The sequence below is a fragment of the Anomaloglossus baeobatrachus genome, chromosome 2 (genome assembly GCF_048569485.1).
Source record: "Anomaloglossus baeobatrachus isolate aAnoBae1 chromosome 2, aAnoBae1.hap1, whole genome shotgun sequence".
Classification (NCBI taxonomy): Eukaryota; Metazoa; Chordata; class Amphibia; order Anura; family Aromobatidae; genus Anomaloglossus; species Anomaloglossus baeobatrachus.
Window position 1 is genome coordinate 421,346,613 of NC_134354.1, and position 21,288 is coordinate 421,367,900.

Below are 21,288 nucleotides of genomic sequence, written 5' to 3' on the forward strand. Positions count from 1 at the left end.
ATAGCTGTAGTACCCGGGCGTTGCCCGGGATAGTAACTGTCTCTCTGTCTGTCTCCCAGTCTCTGTCTGTGTGTCGCTGTCTGTCTGTCTCTCTGTCTGTGTCTATGTCTCTGTCTGAGTATTTCTATTTCTGTCTGTATTTGTATCAGTCTATCTGTCTCCATCTCTGTGTGTGTGTGTCTGTCTCTTTGCCCGGCGTGTCTCTTTGCCTGGCATGTCTCTTTGCTTGTGTCTGTGCCTCTGTCTGTGTCTCTGTCTGTCTGTCTTTTCTGTCTCTCTATCCATCTCTCCACCGACATCATATAACCTCACGCTTAAGCTTCAACTAACAGTTTATTTCGTTCCTATAGCAACCACTGACACTTGCTATTAATAACCTATAGCTCCCACCTCCATTCAGTTTAATGGCGGCAGGATTTTAGAGACTAACTGTAAAGCATGGGGTTAATTTTTTCTGTCAAAACATAGTCTACGACATTCCCTGGGTCACATGGGGCGTCTGTGCAAAATTTTGTGATTGTAAATGCTATGGTGCGGATTCCTTTAGCGGACATACATACATACATACACACACCCACACATACATACATACATACATACATACACTGAGCTTTATATAATATATATATATATATATATATATATATAATATCTATGTTTTATTGTACAAGGGTATATAACACAATACTCGGCCGCCATTACATCTCCAGGATCTCTCTCGGATTTCTAAAAATGTCTCAGTTTTTATTTAGTTCAACCTCTGTCACTGAATTTTCCCAGAATCCTTAGTGGCCGATCCTCCGGCTCTAGGGCTGTGATTTCAGGGGAACCATTGATCGGCATTTGCTTTTTATTTCATATCTGTTTTATTGATGAAACGTTTGTCAACATACAAACATATCATTTGTGCAATTACAATACATAAACATCATTTTCTCAATGCCGGGATAACATCCAGAAATTGTTACATTACTAAATTTCTTGGAATTCTTCAAATTATTTTTGTGCTATTACCATACAACCACTTATAAATTATAGGTCAGAATTCGCACTTCTTTTGACTTCCCGTATCCTAATATACTCATTCTCATTGTATGTCTATTGTCTTATGAATTATTGATAAATCTTTTCATATAAAAAATGAAACTAGAAAAATGCAGATTAATGTTCAGAAAAGAAAGAAAGAAGAGGAAAGATACAAGCATAAAGAAGAGGAAAGATACAAGCATAAAGAAGAGGAAATTAGAGAGAAGGGGGGAGAGGGGGGAGAGCAAGAAAAGAAAAGAAAAAAGGGGGGGAGGGAATGAGACTCCCCACCGTTTCTCAGTTCAAAAAGCTTGCCAAACTCTCCACAAACTCTGGGGACTCCATGAACATAATCCATGGTCCCCAAACTAGTAAATGTTTCTGTGTTCCCATTTAGTTCTGCTGTCAGCTCCTCCATTCTCTGGAGGTTTGTCATCTCCTCCAACCAATCCAGCACTGTAGGGCATCTAGTCTGTTTCCAAAATCGTGGGATAAGTATACAGGCAGCTGCCAGGCAAAATCGCAACATGTCCCTTTTTTGTGTTTTAATAGCTCCTGGGAGCATAGAAAGAAGGGCAACCTGGGGGGGACTTTTCTATTTCACCTCCGCTCATCTTTTTGTACAGGTAGAACACTGAGTCCCAAAAGGGTTGCAGCTTAGTACAGCTCCACCATATGTGTAGCATTGTACCTGTGTCTGTGCCACACCTCCAGCACACATCAGACACAGAGGGAAATATAGCATGTAATTTAGTCGGGTAATGGTACCACCTTGAGAGAATTTTATAACTTTTCTCTTGAGCGGCGCACGCCAAGGAAAGCTTGTGGGTCCACAGGTACGCTCTGCTCCAATCGTCCTCTGGAATATCCTCTCCCAGTTCCTCTCCCCACCTACAGACAAAGTGAGGTTTATCCACCTTATTTCTCTGGTTCAGCATTTTATAAAATGAGTGAGATGCCATGTCCAGGTGATGACCCCTGTAAAAATACTTTCTCAAAAGGAGTAGGGGGTGTCCTCATCCTTCTCTCCCTGTCCTGGTACGAGAGGAAAGATTTCAACTGCATATATTCCATCCAGGAAATCTCTCTCCCTGTGGCCTGCATGGAAGTATAAGTTGGTAGGGTGTGTCCCTGGAGCACGTGACAAAAACGAGTATCATCCGCCCGAGTAAATCCCCCGAATCTATGGGAGTGGAGTCCCGGGGGGAACTTCTTATTACCGAATATGAGGGTAAGTGGGCCCTGCTCCTGGGAGAGAGATCCCTTTTTTATCTCTCCATCCCACCTCCCCATCGCTGTCCATGTGAACTCCATTCCCTTCGCTATCTGGATCCTACTTTCTTTCTCTAACCATGGGAGTAAATGTAAGGGAGTTCCCAGCATATCCTGTTCAATCACCACCCATTGTTTCGAATCACCATGAAAATGCCAGTCCAGTAATCTCGTTAGGATAGCTGTCTTGTAATATAACTGAAAATTTAGGAGCCCCGCCCCCCCGTCATTTTTGTGTCTGGTCAGAGTTTTAATTCCTGTTCGGGGTCTCCTGTTCCCCCAGACAAACCCAGACAAGGCTGTCTGGATCTTGGAGAAGTAACTTAACGGTAGCTGTATGGGTATTGTCTGAAACAGGAACAGGAACCTTGGTAACACATCAATTTTTATCGCGTTTATACGCCCAAACCACGTCAATCTCTTTTTGTCATATTTCTTTAAGTCCCTGATTGTCCTTTCTAATAAGGGGAAAAAATTGTGATGTACAATTTTTGCTGGGTCCCTAGGTACCATAACTTCCAGATATTTTAAAACTGACGGTTGCCACTTAAAAGGGAAGTTTTGTGATACTCTCGCAAGGTCTTCTGCCGATAAAGTCACGTTCATGGCCTCTAATTTGGAAAAATTTACTTTGAAGTTGCTTAAGTTGCCAAACTCTTTGAACACCTTGAGCAAGGATGGGAAGGATATCTGTGGTTGGGAAATGAACATGAGAAGGTCATCCGCGAATAGAGCCAGCTTACAGTTCTCCCCCCCCCGCCTCTATTCCGTGGATGCTTTTGTTGTTTCTCAGGGCGACTGCAAGGTGCTCCATGACTATGACATATAAGAGGGGCGACAGTGGACATCCCTGTCTCGTTCCATTGTGGACCAGAAAGGATGATGATAGAAACCCATTTGTCCTGACTTTTGCTGAGGGTCTCGTAAACAGGGACGCAATTCTACCCAAAAATTTCTGACCCAAACCCACGTGTCTCAAGGCTGCCATCATAAAGCTCCAACTGACCCGGTCGAAGGCTGTCTCCGCGTCCACTGAAAGTAAACGCATGGGGAGAGACTGAGCCTTCGACCGAGCCATCAGGAGGAACAATTTGTTGGTGTTGTCCCGTGCCTCCCGGCCTTTTACGAATCCCACCTGGTCCGTATGTATTATCCCATGCAGGGACGGGGCAAGTCTGTTGGCAAGTGCTTTAGAGAAAAATTTCAAATCTAAATTAATCAGTGAGATGGGTCTGTAATTTGTAACTAGCAAGTGGTCCTTTCCCGGTTTGGGGATAACACATATGTGTGCTTCAAGAGACTGTGCTACCCACTGGGAGTTTTCAGATATGGAGTTAAATACTTTGGTCATGAACGGGGATAACTGAGTCTGAAAATTTTTATAGAACTTAGGGGTAAACCCGTCCGGACCTGGGCTTTTGCCTGAGGGAGAATCCCTGATAATAGATGCCACTTCTGTCTCTGTAAAGTCTGATTCTAGGTTTTCAACCTCAGTATTGGGTATAGTCGGCAGGGCTTTTTTAAGTATGTAATCATTTATTTTAGTCTCCAAAGCTTCTTGTAGCATATCCCCAAATTTGCCCCTTATGTCGTAAAGGTCACTATAATATTTTTGAAACAGCTCCGCTATGTGGATTGGGTTCTGAGTCAAAAGGCCGTCTGATTTTTTGATCGTAGGGATGTGACTGGGGTCCCCCCTCGGATGTAATAACCTAGCTAGTGGTCTGCCACATTTGTCTGCATATTCATACATAAATCTTTTAGTCTATTCCTGTGGCGCTCGTATTGTCGGTCCATAATGGATTTAAGGTCCTCTCTGTTTTTAACTAGCTCTGTCAGTGTGACCGGGGATAATGTTTGCTTATGGATCTTCTCTAGGTCTGAAATATTCTGAAGTAGAGACAGAATGGTTTGGGCTCTCTCCCTCTTAATCCTAGCCCCATGTTTGATCAGAATCCCTCTCAACACACACTTGAGTGTCTCCCATTGAACAGGTAGGGTAGTACTTGTGACGACATGGACTCTCATGGGTTAAAGTTTCTTAACATTCAACCAGACAGGATGATAGATTGTTTATAGACGGGGGATAAGTCCCTCATTGTTTTTACAAGACTCTTTTTGACTCATGTAATTGTGTTGGCCACTGAAAGCCAGACGTATTGTTTCTCCAGACTTTTCCAGTAATCATTGTATTGTAGTTGTGTATTGCTAATGTGATTACCTTAGTAGCCATTGTCTAGTCGGTGACTCCCAGACTACATGTATACCCTCAGTCTTTCTGTAGACATCATTTGGATGAACATTGTCCAAGCAGCTTGAGATTCATCCAATGGGAGAGGCGCTCTTGTCCAACCAATCGATGAGGACGCAGTGTATCTAAGTGGAAGGCTGTGGCTATAAAAGGGACTTCTTTAAGCCACCAGGTTGTTAATGGATGCTGATGGATCCAGTCTAAGCTCTCAGGAGCTGACTAGAGGATCAGGATATCTTATGGCTTCAATCTAGGGAATCCGGTTCCGGTTGGAGACCATATCCAAAGCCTAGGGATTTCGACCCCGGCTGCCAGGATTATATCATCATACCAGGACTACCTAAGGAGTACACTCAGGTTGGGACAATCCAGTCTCCTGGCTACAGACTTTACAGACCTCACACAGCTTCCTAAATCTGGCACTATTCCTTTCTCGGTGGGTGCCCGCCGAAAGCGGGGTGCTGCTGGATTGGAGTAAGCGGCCCTGGAAGCTCTGAGGCATGGACATTCTAAATCCCTGGTGAGCCAGCGGAAGGGTGAGACTCTGTTGCCTGTTACATTTGTGTGTTTTGCTGGTTATGTGTTATGTGCCGTTAATTGTTTGGGGATCCAATAAAGTCTAATTATTGTGGTTCCCTCACCCTGTGTTGTCTGAGTAGTGTTACGCCCACGGTTAAGGAGGGTGGCGTTCAGTTGGGATGAGCCCTGAGCCACACTGTCTTTCTAAAGGCGGCGGGTTTTAGTGGACGAGAGCACCCACTGAGCCCCGTGTCTCCACAATTTGTGGCAGCAGTGGGATACTACTCAGCCTGGTTTACCCAGGGGAGCTGCAGCGGACTGGTGTTTTCGGACACCGTCCAGGGCTCAACAACCAGGGAGGCACATAAGCATACCCAGCAGGCCCATAAGGGAGGCATTCAGGTTTCGGACGCTGCCATGTCCAACCCCACCAGCTCAGCCATGGGACAAGGACAAGAGAGGAGTTATGAACGCTTCAGTTAATGGATGCTTATGGATCCAGTCTAAGCTCTCAGGAGCTGACTAGAGGATCAGGATATCTTATGGCTTCAATCTAGGGACTCCGGTTCCGGTTGGAGACCATATCCACAGCCTAGGGATTACGACTCCGGCTGCCAGGATTGTAACATCATACCAGGACTACCTAAGGAGGACACTCAGGTTGGGACAGTTCAGTCACCTGGTACAGACTTTGCAGACCTCACACAGCTTCCTAAATCTGGTGCTATTCCTTTCTCGGTGGGTGCCCACCAAAAGCGGGGAGCTGCTGGATTGGAGTAAGTGGCCCTGGAAGCTCTGAGGCATGGACATTCTAAATCCCTGGTGAGCCAGCGGAAGGGTGAGACTCTGTTGCCTGTTACATTTGTGTTTTGCTGGTTATGTGTTATGTACCGTTAATTGTTTGGGGATCCAATAAAGTCTAATTATTGTGGTTCCCTCACCCTGTGTTGTCTGACTAGTGTTACGCCCACGGTTAAGGAGGCCGGCGTTCAGTTGGGATGAGCCCTGAGCCACGCTGTCTTTCTAAAGGCGGCGGGTTTCAGTGGACGAGAGTACCCACTGAGCCCCGTGTCTCCACAGTAGTGTCTCCTGAGTGTATCTCCAAGAATTCATCTATTGTGTTCTGCAGGTCTTTCAAGCATCTCTGGTCCCTCAGCAGACTATCATTCAATCGCCAAGACCACGGCCTCCCAGGCCCATCCGGGATAGTGAGGCTCAAAAATATGGGGGCATGATCTGACCAAGAGATACTGCCTATAGAGGCCTGTATCTGCCATGTCAGTGCCTTCTGACTTACAAGGAATAGGTCTATGCGGCTGTACGAAGAGTGAGCCGGGGGAAAATATGTGTAGTCACGGTCTACTGGGTGTAGTGTTCTCCATGCATCCACTAATCTGAGTTCCTGTATACAACGTTTAACCTTCGCTAGTTTCCTTATTGAGAGAAAGTTATGTCCCGACGTTGTGTCTTCTTAGGGTCCAAAGTGAAGTTTAAATCACCGCCCACGGTCACGGTCCCTTCTGCAAATTCATCCAGTGATGACAGGAGAGAGGAGCAGGTCGTCGCCGGATCTCTATTCGGTAGATACCAATTGACAATGGTAAAAATGGATGAGTTAACATTAATTTTCAGGAATATAAATCTTCCCTTCGTGTCCACCCATGTATCTAGAACTGTGTGCATTAGGGACTTATGGATGCCTATGGACACTCCCTTGGATTTTGACTCTGGGTTGGAACTGTGGACCCAGTTAGTGTAATATCTGTCTCTACAGATGGGGAGGTGGCCCGTTTTAAAATGTGTTTCTTGGATCAATAGTATTTGGATTCTTTTTTTGTGCATGTCAAAAAATATCTGGGAGCGTTTTTGCGGGACATTAAGTCCCCTCACATTTAGTGAACCCCAATTAATCTACGTCATTCCAATGCGGAGGAACGGTGGCGACTCTAGGGATATGTTCGGGGATTAGGGAGAGAGAGAAGAGAAGAGGTAAGAAGGTCGAGAATACAAAATAAACTACCAACAAAGCAGTAGAAACCAAGTGCCTCCCGCCTGCAAGGTCACAACAAGACCCTAACGTCGGGTCTAAAAAGACTAAAAGTAACTGTATAGGTATAAGAGAATACCAAACTGTCTAACCTAGGGATGGTGAGACTACACCACTCCTTTATGGCGTGTTATCCCAATCAGGGAGGGAACTATATAATGTGAGGACACAAGGTCTAGAGAGAATATTGTGTTATACACCGTCAAGGGGTGCCCCCCCGCCCCCCATTCCAGGAAGGCGGGAGGGAACCCCCCTCCCTCATAATCAGAAAGACTTAATCCCCCTGGCAAAAAAATTATGGCAAAACTGGGAGGTACATTCTATTGAGAAACAACCCAATGAATTTTTGTTTATAAACCAATAACTCCTTAAACATCAGACTGGTCTTCCTCTTCGAGGGACACGCATCCGATCACCATCTGGGGCAGCACTCCATCCCCCAATTGGAAACACCGGCCATTCCTCTATAGGCACCAACGGAATGTCCAGGGCTGCAGAAAACGATGGCATATCAGTCGGGTTCCTAAGAACATGCATTCTTCCCGCGTGTCGGACCTGCAGGCGGAAGGGAAATCCCCAGCTGTATTGAAACTCATACGACCGGAGCATGTCCAGGAGAGGTTTCAGTGCTCTCCTTCTTTGTAAAGTGAAACGGGATAAGTCCTGCAGAATCTGGACTTGGCTCCCCTTGTATGCTGGTGAAACTCCAATGTGCAGCTTAAACAGGATGGCCTCTTTAAGGACATAACGGTGGACCCTGCAAATCACATCTCGAGGTCTGTCATTCTGTGTAGGTCTAGGGCCAAGCGCTCTATGAACTCTGTCTAGCTCCAGGGGTTGGCTTGATGGTTCACCCAGGATCTCATTAAACATCACTTGGAGGGCTCTCTGGAGATCCTTAGGTTCAACAGACTCTGGTAAACCCCGGAGCCTTAAATTGTTTCTCCGGCCCCTGTTTTCAGCATCGTCCATTGCTTCCACCATATATTGTATTTGGCGGGAGTGTTGATCCAAAATGGCCCCTTGTGCCTGAGTGGTGTCTTCTATATTCTGTATTTTAGCTGCCTGTATTTGGTTCTGAGTGTCCACTCTTTCCACCTCCCCCCTCAGGGCCAACAGCTCTGTGCAGTATGCCTGTTCCAGCCTTGCTATATATGTCTCCATATCTTCTCTGGTGGGCATAGAAGAGATGTGTGCCCGTATTTCATTAAGTTCTGTCAGCACTCCTGGTTCATGTGATCTTATTGTACTTATGGCAGGCTCTAACTCTGCTTGCATTTCCATATCATACACACTTTGACTCAGGCTGTGTCTCACTGAAGATAGGAGATTTCCACTAGCAGGGCCCTGTTCCCCATTTGCAGCATTAACAGCCTCTGCTTGAGATTTATTATTGTCCTCCATCTGTGACAGGGGTAAGGGCACCTCTCCCCTCTCCTGAGGCCTCGCCATTGCAGGTCTGCAATCAGCAATGGTGGGGGTTGTACCCATGCTTCCTGCTCCAGGGTACCCCTGTACCGGAGACCTTGCACGCTGGCTGTCTGGGGTTATCAGCTGCCTCTCCTCCGCTGTCCGGGTGGTTTCCTCCCTCTGTCTCTGCTGCTGGGGCTTCCCCTGCCTCTCCATCTTGGGAGATGTCTGCGGTGCTGTCCTCTGCTTCAGCCCGGTAAGGAAGCCTCTGATTCCCTTCTCTGTCCATGACGCTCCTCTGCTGGGCCCCTGGGAGCTCTCTCTTCTCCTCCGCTGCATATCCTTTTCTTCCAGGCTCTTGGGCTGATTTAATTGTCAGTAATGTAATCCAGTGGCAGGAGCTGAGACAAACACGTCCTCACTCCTCCATAGCCAGGACACGCGCCCCCCCCCATTTGCTTTTTATAGCACTAAGTCCTCTGCTTTGTAACTAGACAAGAAAACTGAACACCGACAACTGTGCGGATGGTTCAGATGATACTAATGACCGGTCCCTAAATGGAATGTTCATGTCTGTTCTCATTGTGGTCACATCAGAGGTTTATGGCATCATGAAATTGCATCTGACCACACCTGATAAGTAAATAAAGATGACCCGCCTGCCTATGTCATCACGACCACACTCGTTAAGTAAATAAAGGTGACCCGCCTGCCTATGTCATCACGACCACACCCGATAAGTAAATAAAGGTGACTCGCCTGCCTATGTCATCACGACCACACTCGTTAAGTAAATAAAGGTGACCCGCCTGCCTATGTCATCACGACCACACCCGATAAGTAAATAAAGGTGACCCGCCTGCCTACCGAGTGTGGCCGTGATGACATAGGCAGGCGGGTCATCTTTATTTACTTATCGGGTGTGGTCGTGATGACATAGGCAGGTGGGTCATCTTTCTTTACTTATCGGGTGTGGTCGTGATGACATAGGCAGGCGAGTCACCTTTATTTACTTATCGGGTGTGGTCGTGATGACATAAGTAAATAAAGGTGACCCACCTGCCTATGTCATCACGACCACACCCGATAAGTAAATAAAGGTGACTCGCCTGCCTATGTCATCACGACCACACTCGTTAAGTAAATAAAGATGACCAGCCTGCCTATGTCATCACGACCACACTCGTTAAGTAAATAAAGATGACCCGCCTGCCTATGTCATCACGACCACACTCGATAAGTAAATAAAGGTGACCCGCCTGCCTATGTCATCACGACCACACCCGATAAGTAAATAAAGGTGACTCGCCTGCCTATGTCATCACGACCACACTCGTTAAGTAAATACGCTTAACTATGGCATCACTTTGTGATGTCACAATGATCAAAGGCTCTAAACAAACTGCTCCTGGGAGCTTTACAGCCATTTCTCACTTTTTTCTATAGAGACAGGATGATAGAGCCAAACTATGGCAGCCAGAAAGACGCAAGTGGAGCTCTTGCCTTTTTGGAGAGAAACGGGATAAGAACGCTACATTTTCATCAGAATGGAAGACGAGCCGATGGAGGACGACCTAGGACCACGAGTATCAGGCAACCCTGGTGACGTATAACACCCACCTCCTCTGTATCTGCTGATGTCATGTAGCCCTTTGGTGGCGTTTAATCAAGACTGGTGTTTTTCTATACCAACCTTCATGAAGCGCCCATTGGAGTAAGATGCACCAAATTAATTTCCTTTTAACCCCTTAACGACCGCGGGCCGTAAAATTACGTCCTAAATGACATAATCTTACTGCCCGCGGTCCTCCGGCGGCAGCATGCCGCGATCGGCACACATCTCAGCTGATTTTCACAGCTGAGATGTGTGCCTGCTAGGCACGAGCAGAATCGTTATCTGCTCGTGCCGATTAACCCCTTATATGGCGCTGTCAATACATGACAGCGCCATTATAAGCGCAATCGCGGTAAAGTTTTTACTTACCGCCGAAACCGGAAGTCACGTGACGCGATCACGTGACTCCCGATAGTTGTCATGGTAGTACAGGGTCATGTGATGACTCCTGTACTACACATGAATTGGTTTCACTTTCGCTGTGCCCGGGGCACAGCAAAAGAGAAAGACAGCGTATCTGCTGTTTACAGCCTTCCAGCTGTGATCAGCAGATACTGCAGAGCGATCGGAATGCTGATCGCAATAGCCCCCTAGGGGGACTAGTAAAATAAAAAAAAAAAGTAAAAAAATAAGTTTTAAAAAATTAAAAAAAAACAAAAAACCTAAAAGTTCAAATCACCCCCCATTCGCCCCATTGAAAATTAAAGGGTTAAAAAAATAAAAAATATACACACATTTGGTATCGCCGCGTTCAGAAACGCCCGATCTATCAAAATATAAAATCAATTAATCTGATCAGTAAACGGCGTAGCGGCAAAAAAATTCCAAACGCCAAAACGACGTTTTTTTGTCGCCACAATTTTTGCGCAAAATGCAATAAGAGGCGATCAAAACGTAGCATCTGCGCAAAAATGGTACCGTTAAAAACGTCAGCTCGAGACGCAAAAAATAAGCCGTCATTGAGCCTAAGATCCCGAAAAATGAGAACGCTACGGGTCACGGAATATGGCGTAAAACGTGCGCCACTTTTTTCGGACAAACTTCCGATTTTTTTTTAACCCCTTATATAAAAGTAAACCTATACATGTTTGGTGTCTACGAACTCGCACTGACCTGAGGCATCACACCCACACATCAGTTTTACCATATAGTGAACACAGTGAATAAAATATCTCAAAAACCATAGTGCTATCGCACTTTTTTTGCAATTTTTCAGCATTTGGAATTTTTTTGCCATTTTCTAGTACACAATATGGTAAAACTGATGGTTTCATTTAAAAGTACAGCTCGTTCCGCAAAAAATGAGCCCTCACATGACCATATTGACTGAAAAATAAAAAAGTTACGTCTCTCAGAAAAAGAATGGCGAAAAAAAAAAACGGAAAGCGAAAAATCGGCCGGTCGTGAAAGGGTTAATGAATTTGACTCATCTTTTAAAGGGAATCAGTCAGGAGGTTTTTGCCACCTAATCTGCATAATTTCTGGGTAGATATCCTGATTTCAATGATGTGTCACTTACTGTGTTGCTTAGTGTAGTTTTGATAACATCACTGTGTAATCAGCAGGACATTATCACTACAGGACTACTTGGCATGCTGAAGGTAGTCCAGCATATTCATGAGCTTTGTATAACTGCTACATCTGCAGCAGAGAAAACATTGACAGCAAACAGGCTCAGTAAGTGACACATCGCTGGAATCAGGGTCTCTTGTGACTTGTCCCTGTATCTTCAGCTCCTTGGGAGACTCATGTACAGGGTACAGTGTAAAATATGCAAAACAATTAGCTATTTTTTTTATGAGATTTCTGGTGATAAGTCCTTATCCTTGTTTTTCAGAATTTTAATTCAGGTTTGTTAAAGGGGTTTTCCAGGCTTGAGGGTAAAAGTCTTCAGTTGCTCTAGGTGTCAGCACCTGAACGCATGTATGCAAGTCACATACTTGTAGTCACGACTGACAGCTACTACTGGTACAGGTGAATCCTCACAGCGCACAGTGCAGTTCCCTGTTAGGATTCAAAAGTCTGATGTTAACCTCAAGCCTGGACATCCCCTTTAAGAAAAAAGTTACATTTTATGATATATTAAATATATTAAAATGATTGTTCCCTACTGGAAATCCATTGTATTAAAGTTAAATAGTTATCCTTGTAAAATTTTCTGGTGCAAACTGATTGAGGAGTGAACTCTTTAAGGTGCGTATGTACCGCCCCGCGCTCGGCTGCCGCAGCCGAGCCGCTCGGATCCGGGCTCGTTACTGGTGGGTGACTCGAGCGCCTCCGGACCCGGGGGTCACTTCGCTCTAAAAGGGATTTGCTGGCGATCTCGATATGGGGTGTGATGGTGGTTAGATAGGTGCTTTAGTTCGTGACGGCACCCACGGGATGTAGTGAAGGTAAACACCACCGCTGCTGTTACGGGGCACCCGGGGCAGATGGTCGGGCAGCAAGATGTTAACCCCTCCGTGGGCAGGGATGGTGGCCCCGGGACCCGTTGGGAAGGTGTAATGGCTGAATGGTGCAGGGCGCTGCGCTGCCGGATGGCACAGTTGTACTCACAGTTAGTAAGCGACACACACGAGTCTCTGATAAACAAAGTTGATGGTGGTCGGTGCCTGCAGCCGGCTGCGTCTGGTCCCCCACACGGTTTGGTGGTCTTTGCCTTTCTCCTGCACCTGTTGTATGTGACGACTGCCTATGCTTCAGCAACGGGAGTCTGCTCCCCGGCGTGTATGTGTCGGTGGAACCCGTTTGTCCACAGGCGGTGGCCCGTGGGATCTCTCTGCCTGTGCGGTGGCTTTCTATCCCCCTCGGTGGGCTGTTGCCTTCTTTCGGGACTTGAGACGGGAAAGGCCCTAAGATCCAGACCTCAATCAGAGAACTTTACTCGGTCCAGTGGTCTGAGTACCCCACTGGTGCTCCGCTTTCCAGTCGGTTCCCCGGTTCGGTACCAGCGGGCCACTACCCTGTCCTGGTGCCTTACGGTTCCACCTGGCCATCTTCCCGGCTCCTGCAGGCGGCTACTACCGTCTGCCTCCTTGCCACGGTACCAGGGCTAGGACCCTTGCACCGGTCAGTGTTGTTGCTGCATACCTTACACCTCAGGCCTGCTGCACTTGAACTTGACTCTGAACTGCACTACACTCAAACTGAACTGACTCCGGCTGACTGACTGACTGTTTCCTGTCTCAGGCCCTCTGGACTCCTCGGTAGGCGTGCCAACTGCCTGGCTCCGCCCCCTGGTGTGACCATTGGACACTAAGAGAGGTGACAAGGTTTTTAAGGTTGGCTGATGTTACCTTATTAGAGGACAGGTGTAATGCAAGGGCCTACCTGTGACTACCTGGCTATTCCAGGGCGTCACACGTACCCACGATCAGTGTTGGCAGCGTTTTGGATGCAGCATGCTTCAGCTTCGTCCAAAACGCTGCTTTGTACAGTACAAGCACAGTGGATAAGATTTCTAGAAATCCCATGCCCCCTGTGCGTGTGCGGACCGCTGCAAAAACTGACCTGTACTGGAGCTTTTCTGAGCCGCAGCATGTCGATTGTTTGCTGCAGAGTTGCAAATATCCTCCGTAGCTAGAACACAAGCGAGAGACCGCAGTGCCCTAAACCCCGATTGTGGGCACGGGCCGCTGCGGTCTCCTGTATTCTCCTACAGAGGAAACGCTCTGGTCCGCAGGTCCGGACCTGCTTAGTCCAGGTCCTGATAGTGGGTATATACCCTTATGTTATTACAGTACAACAGGTATATATATGGTATATATATTATATAATCTGCAGACTAAAAATGGGTGATATCACCTATGTAAATCAAGAAAACATAATACTAATTGAGGAGCCCAAAATAAGATGAATTTTTATATAATTTATTCCGGTACCTTCTTGAATTTTTTCTCCTGGTAATAGTATATTATATACCTAAAAAGGTATTGTTATCTGTGAATTTCTATTAGTAACACTGAGTGACTGAAACCTCCACGTTTCAAAAGTGGACGCGGGGTCACAACTGCCGTGGTCGAGCGGGACCTGGACGCACTATCACACCTGCGGCGGTCGAATGGGACCTTGTCACGATCACTGTGGAGTTAGTAGAGTCCGCGCCGGTGGTGCTCTGAATAGCTGATTTTAGGAACAGGTATTGTTATATGCGAATTTCTATTAGTAACACTGGGTGACTGAAATCTCCACGTTTCAAAAGTGGACGCAGAAACCTTGTTTTGACTTAGTTCCTTGACATTATCTAAATAATATAAATGTAATATGTTATTTCCGAATGTGTTTATATACTGTGCTAAATGAATATGAGTTTATAATCTTGCTTGACTTTGAAACTTAACGAATTGCCTCAATGTCTTCCTCATTCCCTTTCTCCTCCCCCTTTATATTCCCTAACTCCTTCCATTCCCACTTCCCCTCCAATACCCCTTCCCATCCACTTTTAGCCTATCCTTTCTTCCCTTCCTCTTCCCCTTCTTTGTTATTTCAACAATATTTTTAAGAATGCATTTTAAATACTTCAATTACCCCCTCCCCTGTTATTGTAAACCCCTTAAAATTTAATAAAGTATACAAAAGTGGACGCGGGGTCACAACTGCGATGGTCGAGCGGGATCTGGACGCGGGGTCACACCTACGGCGGTCGAGTGGGACCTTGTCACGATCACTGTGGAGTTAGTAGAGTCCGCGCCGGTGGTGCTCTAAATAGCTGATTTTAGGAACAGGTATTGTTATATGCGAATTTCTATCAGTAACACTGGGTGACTGAAACCTCTACGTTTCAAAAGTGGACGCGGGGTCACAACTGCGATGGTCGAGCGGGATCTGGATGCACTGTCACACCTGCGGCGGTTGAGTGGGACCTTGTCACGATCACCTTGGAGGTAGTAGAGTCCACGCCGGTGGTGCTCAGAATACCTGATTTTAGGAACTGGAACATCTCTGGATATAAAGAGGCGGTGTCGTTGGACTTTATCTCAGCACTTCAGTTCTAGCAGTGCGAGGGAACTATTATCTCATCTTGTCTTGTATATTGTCCTTGTCTGTTGCTGGAGACATTGTCTTAAGTACTGAAGGGAATTACCCTTGAGTGTTATTATCAACAGATATGGTATATCTTATACTAAATTGCAAGGTACCAGATTAAAATGTTTCACAAGTTGTAATATTGTATTTGCTAAGTATCTGCATGTCAGTTATAACATATTGTGTTATGATTGGAGATGAGCAAACCTGAACTGTAAAGTTCGGGGATCATACCAGACACTGGGTGTTCAGGGCTCGAACTCCAACACAGACTTTTAAAAAAAAGTCTGTGTCCGAGTTTGAATGCTGTTCGTTTGCTAATAAAGTTTGTTGAAAGGCTGCAGTGCAACCAATTAACAAACTTTATTGCATGAAGAAGATTGCTGTGAACAAAATTAATACATTTTAAAAAAATGGAGAGGGCTCCCCCTATGTTTATAACTAGCCAAGGCAAAGCAGACAGCGGGGCGTTGGTATTATCAGGCTGGAAAGGACCATGGTTATTCGGCCCTTCTCAGCCTAAAATAGCAGCCCCCAGCCACCTCAGAAGTGGCACATGCATTAGATGCAGCCATTCTGGTGCTTTGCCTTGCTTTTCCTGATTCCCCTTGTGTGGTGGCAATCGGTTTAATACTTTTGCGGTTGATGTCAGCTGTGAATTGACAGCTGGCATCAACCCCGGGGGTTAGTAATGGAGAGGTGTCTATCAGACACCTCCATTACTACCCCGGCTGAAAGAAAAATGTTCATGGATAGCAAATATGCTTTTTGTGAATAATAGAATATTGCAGGTTGTTACTAGATTTTGTTATATGGGACGTTGATCCAGGGAACTAGTCTGATTGCCGTATGTGGAATAAGGAAGGAATTTTTCCCCTAATATGGGGCAATTAGCATCTGCCTCATGGGGTTTTTGCCTTCCTCTGGATCAACACATTAGCTTTTAGGCTGAACTTGATGGACTTAAGTCTTTCAACCTTAAGGCTATGAAACGATCTTTGTATTGAGGCTCAAGGGTGTAGGTCGGGATTTCTTTGGGACCAGCATTAATGGAGTGTTTTGCTCCAAGTCTATCCCAGGAAGCCTTTTTGAGCTGACGTCCTTAGACAGATCCCAACATTTAGGGGGGAAAAAAGCTTTAGTTAGTTAAAGGCGTTTTCCCATGAGCAAACTTAATCTTAACATAAATTTTAATCAAATCTTGGAATAATAATAATTTCCAGAATTGGATATAATTAAGAAAAAATGTTCCTGTGCGGAGATAATCTTATATATGTGCCCCTACTACTGTAATGGCCGTGTCTGACCGTACAGGGACATGGTCTGATCATACTCCTTGGCAGGGGAGGACTTGATCGCTAATTATTCTTTCTTTGAGGTAAAACATTTTTTAAAAGCAAGTAGGGAAATGTTTTACCTCACAAAAAGAATCAGCTGGGATCCTGTTTAATTGATTAAGTTTAACTTTATTTATGGGGAAACCCCTTTAAGGGTGAATTAAAAGCAAAGCCACAGAAAGATTTAGCATTTTTTCTTGCTATATTGAACTTATGAGCTTTTAGGGAATTTTAATTCCTTTTTCTGTGGCTTTGCATTTAATTTTAGGTAGGGACTCGCAAGAAAAAGAGGACCCTTGACGTGGGTTGCGAGCTTGTATATTTTGGCCAAAATATTGACCCCTGCCACATAAATGTATTATATATTTTTGCACGTTATATTTCTTTATGCAGGATGCAGCCAAGCCCATCTATGTTGGCCTTGTAAACTAGAGTATCTGTGATGGTGGGGTGCACTGATAGAGTGCTGGGCAGCCCGCCTAATCTAATACTATGGGTATCAATACTAGGCTGTAAGCCAGGCACTGGCACTTCATGTGTGTGACCAGCACAATATACAGGCCTTTATCTATATGCAATGTTAATACTGAGCAATCACCCCTCCATAATTTGGCAGGTTGTGAGTGGTTGTTTCATCAGCATTAGATTGGGTAACCTGGGCAGATGAATACCGTTGCCCATTTTTTGCCATATTGAACTTATGAAATTTTGGGAAAATTTTAATTTTTCTGTGGCTTTGCTCATAATTTTAGTATAGGGACTCAAAAAATAATGAGGACCCTTGACGTTGGGTTGTGAGCTTGCATATTTTGGCCAAAATATTAACCAATACCTCATTTATTTATCATATTTTAATGGATTCTTGATTTCAGCCAATCCCATCTATGTTGGTCTTGTAAACTAGAGTGTCTGTCCTGGTGGAGTGCAATGATAGAGCATACCTCCCCACTTTTGAAGAAAGGAAAGAGGGACAAAGTGAAAGGCGCGCTGTGGCAAATTGTGGCCACACCCCTAGCCACACCCATTTGGCAGTAAGGATCATTCAGCAGATGCCCCGGACTGTTCATTCATAGTCATAGCAGCCAAAATTTTCTTATATTTATGTGTCACTATATGACATATTGCTTATTTCTGCCTATAAGGCCATGTTCACACGTTGCGTAAATTCTGTTGGTTTTTTTCTGCTGCTGTCCGCACCAAACTACACAAACCATTTTTGCTGCATTTTGTTTGCCTTTTCTCCATTATTTAATAATAATAATAATAATAACAACAACACCTGCAGAAAAAAACGCAGCATTAAAGCTACGTGTGATCACGGCCTCAACAATACATTATTACATTTTTTATGGGATTTAATAAAGAAAAATAATAAATTTCACCATTTTTTTTTTTTATAAATGTAACTTTTATTAACATTATCAATAACACAGGAAACACCGTATTGTACAGAATAAAGCACAATGTCAGAACGCAAGCATTGTATCGAGGGATTGTTAGCAGATCAAATCCTAAAATATGGGGAGATACAAAACTCAAGACTGTATAAACAACGATGAGAACTGTAACCGACTACTGTCGGAGGATCAACATAATACCTTTTCATCTAATATATAAAGCGGAATGTGTGTGTGTGCGTGTGTATGTATGTCCGGGATTGGCATCTGCACCATCGCAGCTACAGCCACAAAATTTTGCACACTCACACGTCTGGACCCTGAGAGCATCATAGGCTATGTTTTGAGGGGAAATTTTAACCCTGCGCTTTACAGTTATTCACCAAAAACCTGCCTCCATTAAAGCCACAGTGCAGCCAGAACTTCAGAAGAATGTGCAGCAACGCCTGTAAATGGAATGTTGGCGTGTCACAATGCAGCCAGGGAAAGAGACAGACACAGACAGGGAAAGGGGCAGACACAGACAGGGAAAGAGGCAGACACAAAGAGACAGACAAAGACAAAGCGACAGACTGACAGGGAAAGAGACAGACAGGGAAAGAGAGGGAAAGAGAGACAGGTTAAGAGACAGACACAGACAGGTAAAGACACAGACAAAAAGACAGAGACAGACACAGGGAAACAGACAGACAGGGAAAGAGAGGGAAAGAGACAGACAGGGTAAGAGACAGACACAGGGAAAGAGACAGAGGGAAAGAGACAGACACGGAAAGAGAGGGAAAGAAACAGACAGGGAAAGAAACAGACAGGGAAAGTGACAGAGATAGACAGACAGGGAAAGAGATAGACAGACATGGAAAGAGATTGAGACAGACAGAGAAAGAGACAGACAGACAAAGAGATAGAGAGACAGAGAGATATATACAGAGGGGGAGACAGACATTATAATTACATTTATATCTATTTGTTTTGTGGTTTTTGTGTGCAGAATACATTTTTGTTAATACATTCTATTTTGTTAACAGCAGTTATTAACCCGGGCGAAGCCGGGTAGTACAGCTAGTACTATATAACGAGGCCACTTTAGAGGAGTGAACAAAACTGGGGCCGTAACTCAAGTGTGAGTTGGCAGAAGAGAAGATACTGAGTAAAACATGAACAAGAAAGAAAAAGAGGAAAGAAAGTCAGAGAAGAAAAAGGTGGGAGGGTTGGGGTCAAAAAGGGTAGGTGAATTTGTTAGGATGGAGGGGAAGGTGGGGCGGGAGGTTCCAGACACTGACAGTGCAAAATCAACCAGTCTCCAACAGTGAAATGTAATCATCAGATCCCTTAAACTCTGTCCAGTTATACCAAGCTCTAACAAAGCGGTCTTGAGAGTTGTGAATTATAGAAGTGAGGTCTTCGCGCAACATCATCTTGTTTATCTTGGCGAACCACATTGCCATCGTAGGAGGGTTATCTTTTTTCCACAAGCGAGGTATGCAAGCTCTGGCTGCCGTGATTAAGTGTCGTAGTAAGGAATTCTTGTACTTTTTCCTTGAGATGTCACTGCCATAACCTGATGTGGACTCAGTTTCTACCGACCCGCTGCGTCCGCTCACCCGAGCACCGAACTCTCCCATCCGAGCCCCTGGGGCCAGCCCTGCTCGCAGAGGCCCATACCATTTCACTGCACTCACCATCAGCCCCAGCAGCTCCCAAACCGTGCAGCGGCGACTTCTATATAGCCGCATACCGCAAGTGGTGTCACACCACCCAATTCAAATCATATCTCTCAGGAGCAGGCCCCTGAAACACGATACCGGGCGCCGGCCACCAACAGACCGTGACATCCTTCACCCGCCCAGGACCACCAGGGCCCGACATTGAGTACCCTACAGCCCCTGGGGTGCCACAATATGTCATCATGTATGAAATCATAAAGTATTATGAAGCATAACTAAATCTTACCATTTCTTCCTCCTTAGTTAGCACAAATGTCGCTACTTGCTGTGTAGCGGTCTTATGTAATTTTACATCGATAACAACAAAGTCTTCCCCATCATATTTCTGGCCAATCCTCTCCTTCCACTCAGACACCTAAGGATGAAGAGACCGAAAGTTAGACATAAAGATAGTAAAGCAAACCAAAAATAAGGATTGCTGCTGAAAAAAAAATAGATGAGAGGGACGCATTGTCATGTGCTGTAATAGCCCAGGTCGCTGCAAATGCTTCAGCACAAGTAGGGCTTGTAGATAGTACAGAATTTCCAGCTGTGTGCTTTGAAGCAGACATCCATCTTTGGCAGCTTGAACGCACTTTAAAAATGGTTGTTTTGCCACATCCAGGATCTTCCGGCACTCCTGGGGTGTACGTTGCGATGTTGTCAGTGCCAGGTACCTAAAAATAAAATTAATAATGGAATATCATGGTATAATATATCGTATAAAAGAAATGTAAGGTAATAAAGGGGACCAAAAACAAGGGGTGCTACTCACTATGCAAAAAATGAATTGAAAAAGGCTGCCTAGTATAATAAAGTGCACACCACAAAATAGGAAATCAGATCTAGGTTTTATTACAAATGTGCACAAAACCAGAGGTGTATCTAGGCTTTCAGTCACCCGGGGCAAGAATTCTTTTTGGCGTCCTACGTCATACACACACGCTGGCATTGAGGTCCTGCGCAGACGCACTTTGATCTGCCCTGAGCAGGGCAGATGAAAGTATTGTAGTGCGCATGAGCGGAACCTCAATGCCGGCTACTGTGGATGACGTAGGACACGTCGTACACACAGGCTTCAGAAGAAGGAGGACAAAGATGGCCGAAAGAGGAGGCATCGGGTACCAGAGAACAGAGACACCCATCCGACCAGTCTGCACTGCACTGCCCCATAGGTGAATATTATATTCTACACATCGGCCTGGGCTCTTATATACAGTATGTTACAATGCTGTATATAAGAGCCCACTCGTTCAATGGGGAGTTAAAAGCCCTTTTGGAGGAGGGATTATACAGTGGGGCTCTTACACAGAAATTATTTAATTATATGTATGTGACATGTCTGGTGGTCCCCATTTACCGTTCTCTCCCAGAGATCCATAAAGGTATTTTTCCACCTCCACTGCGACCCATAGTGGCAGGTATTGGATCTTTGGGAGAGAAACTGAGTGAATGGGTGGATCACTATTTACAAGGATCCCTACTTACATCAGGAACACTAAAACATTAGTAGCTATGATGGAGGATTTTACCTGGAATAATCAATACTCATGGTTTATATGCGATGTACAGTAATCGCATTATATACCTCGATAACACATGGTATTGCAATAGATACCTTTATTTACCACCTTGAAGTTTCCAGTGACTATACTACAGAGATAAGAGATTTTTTGATAGATGCCG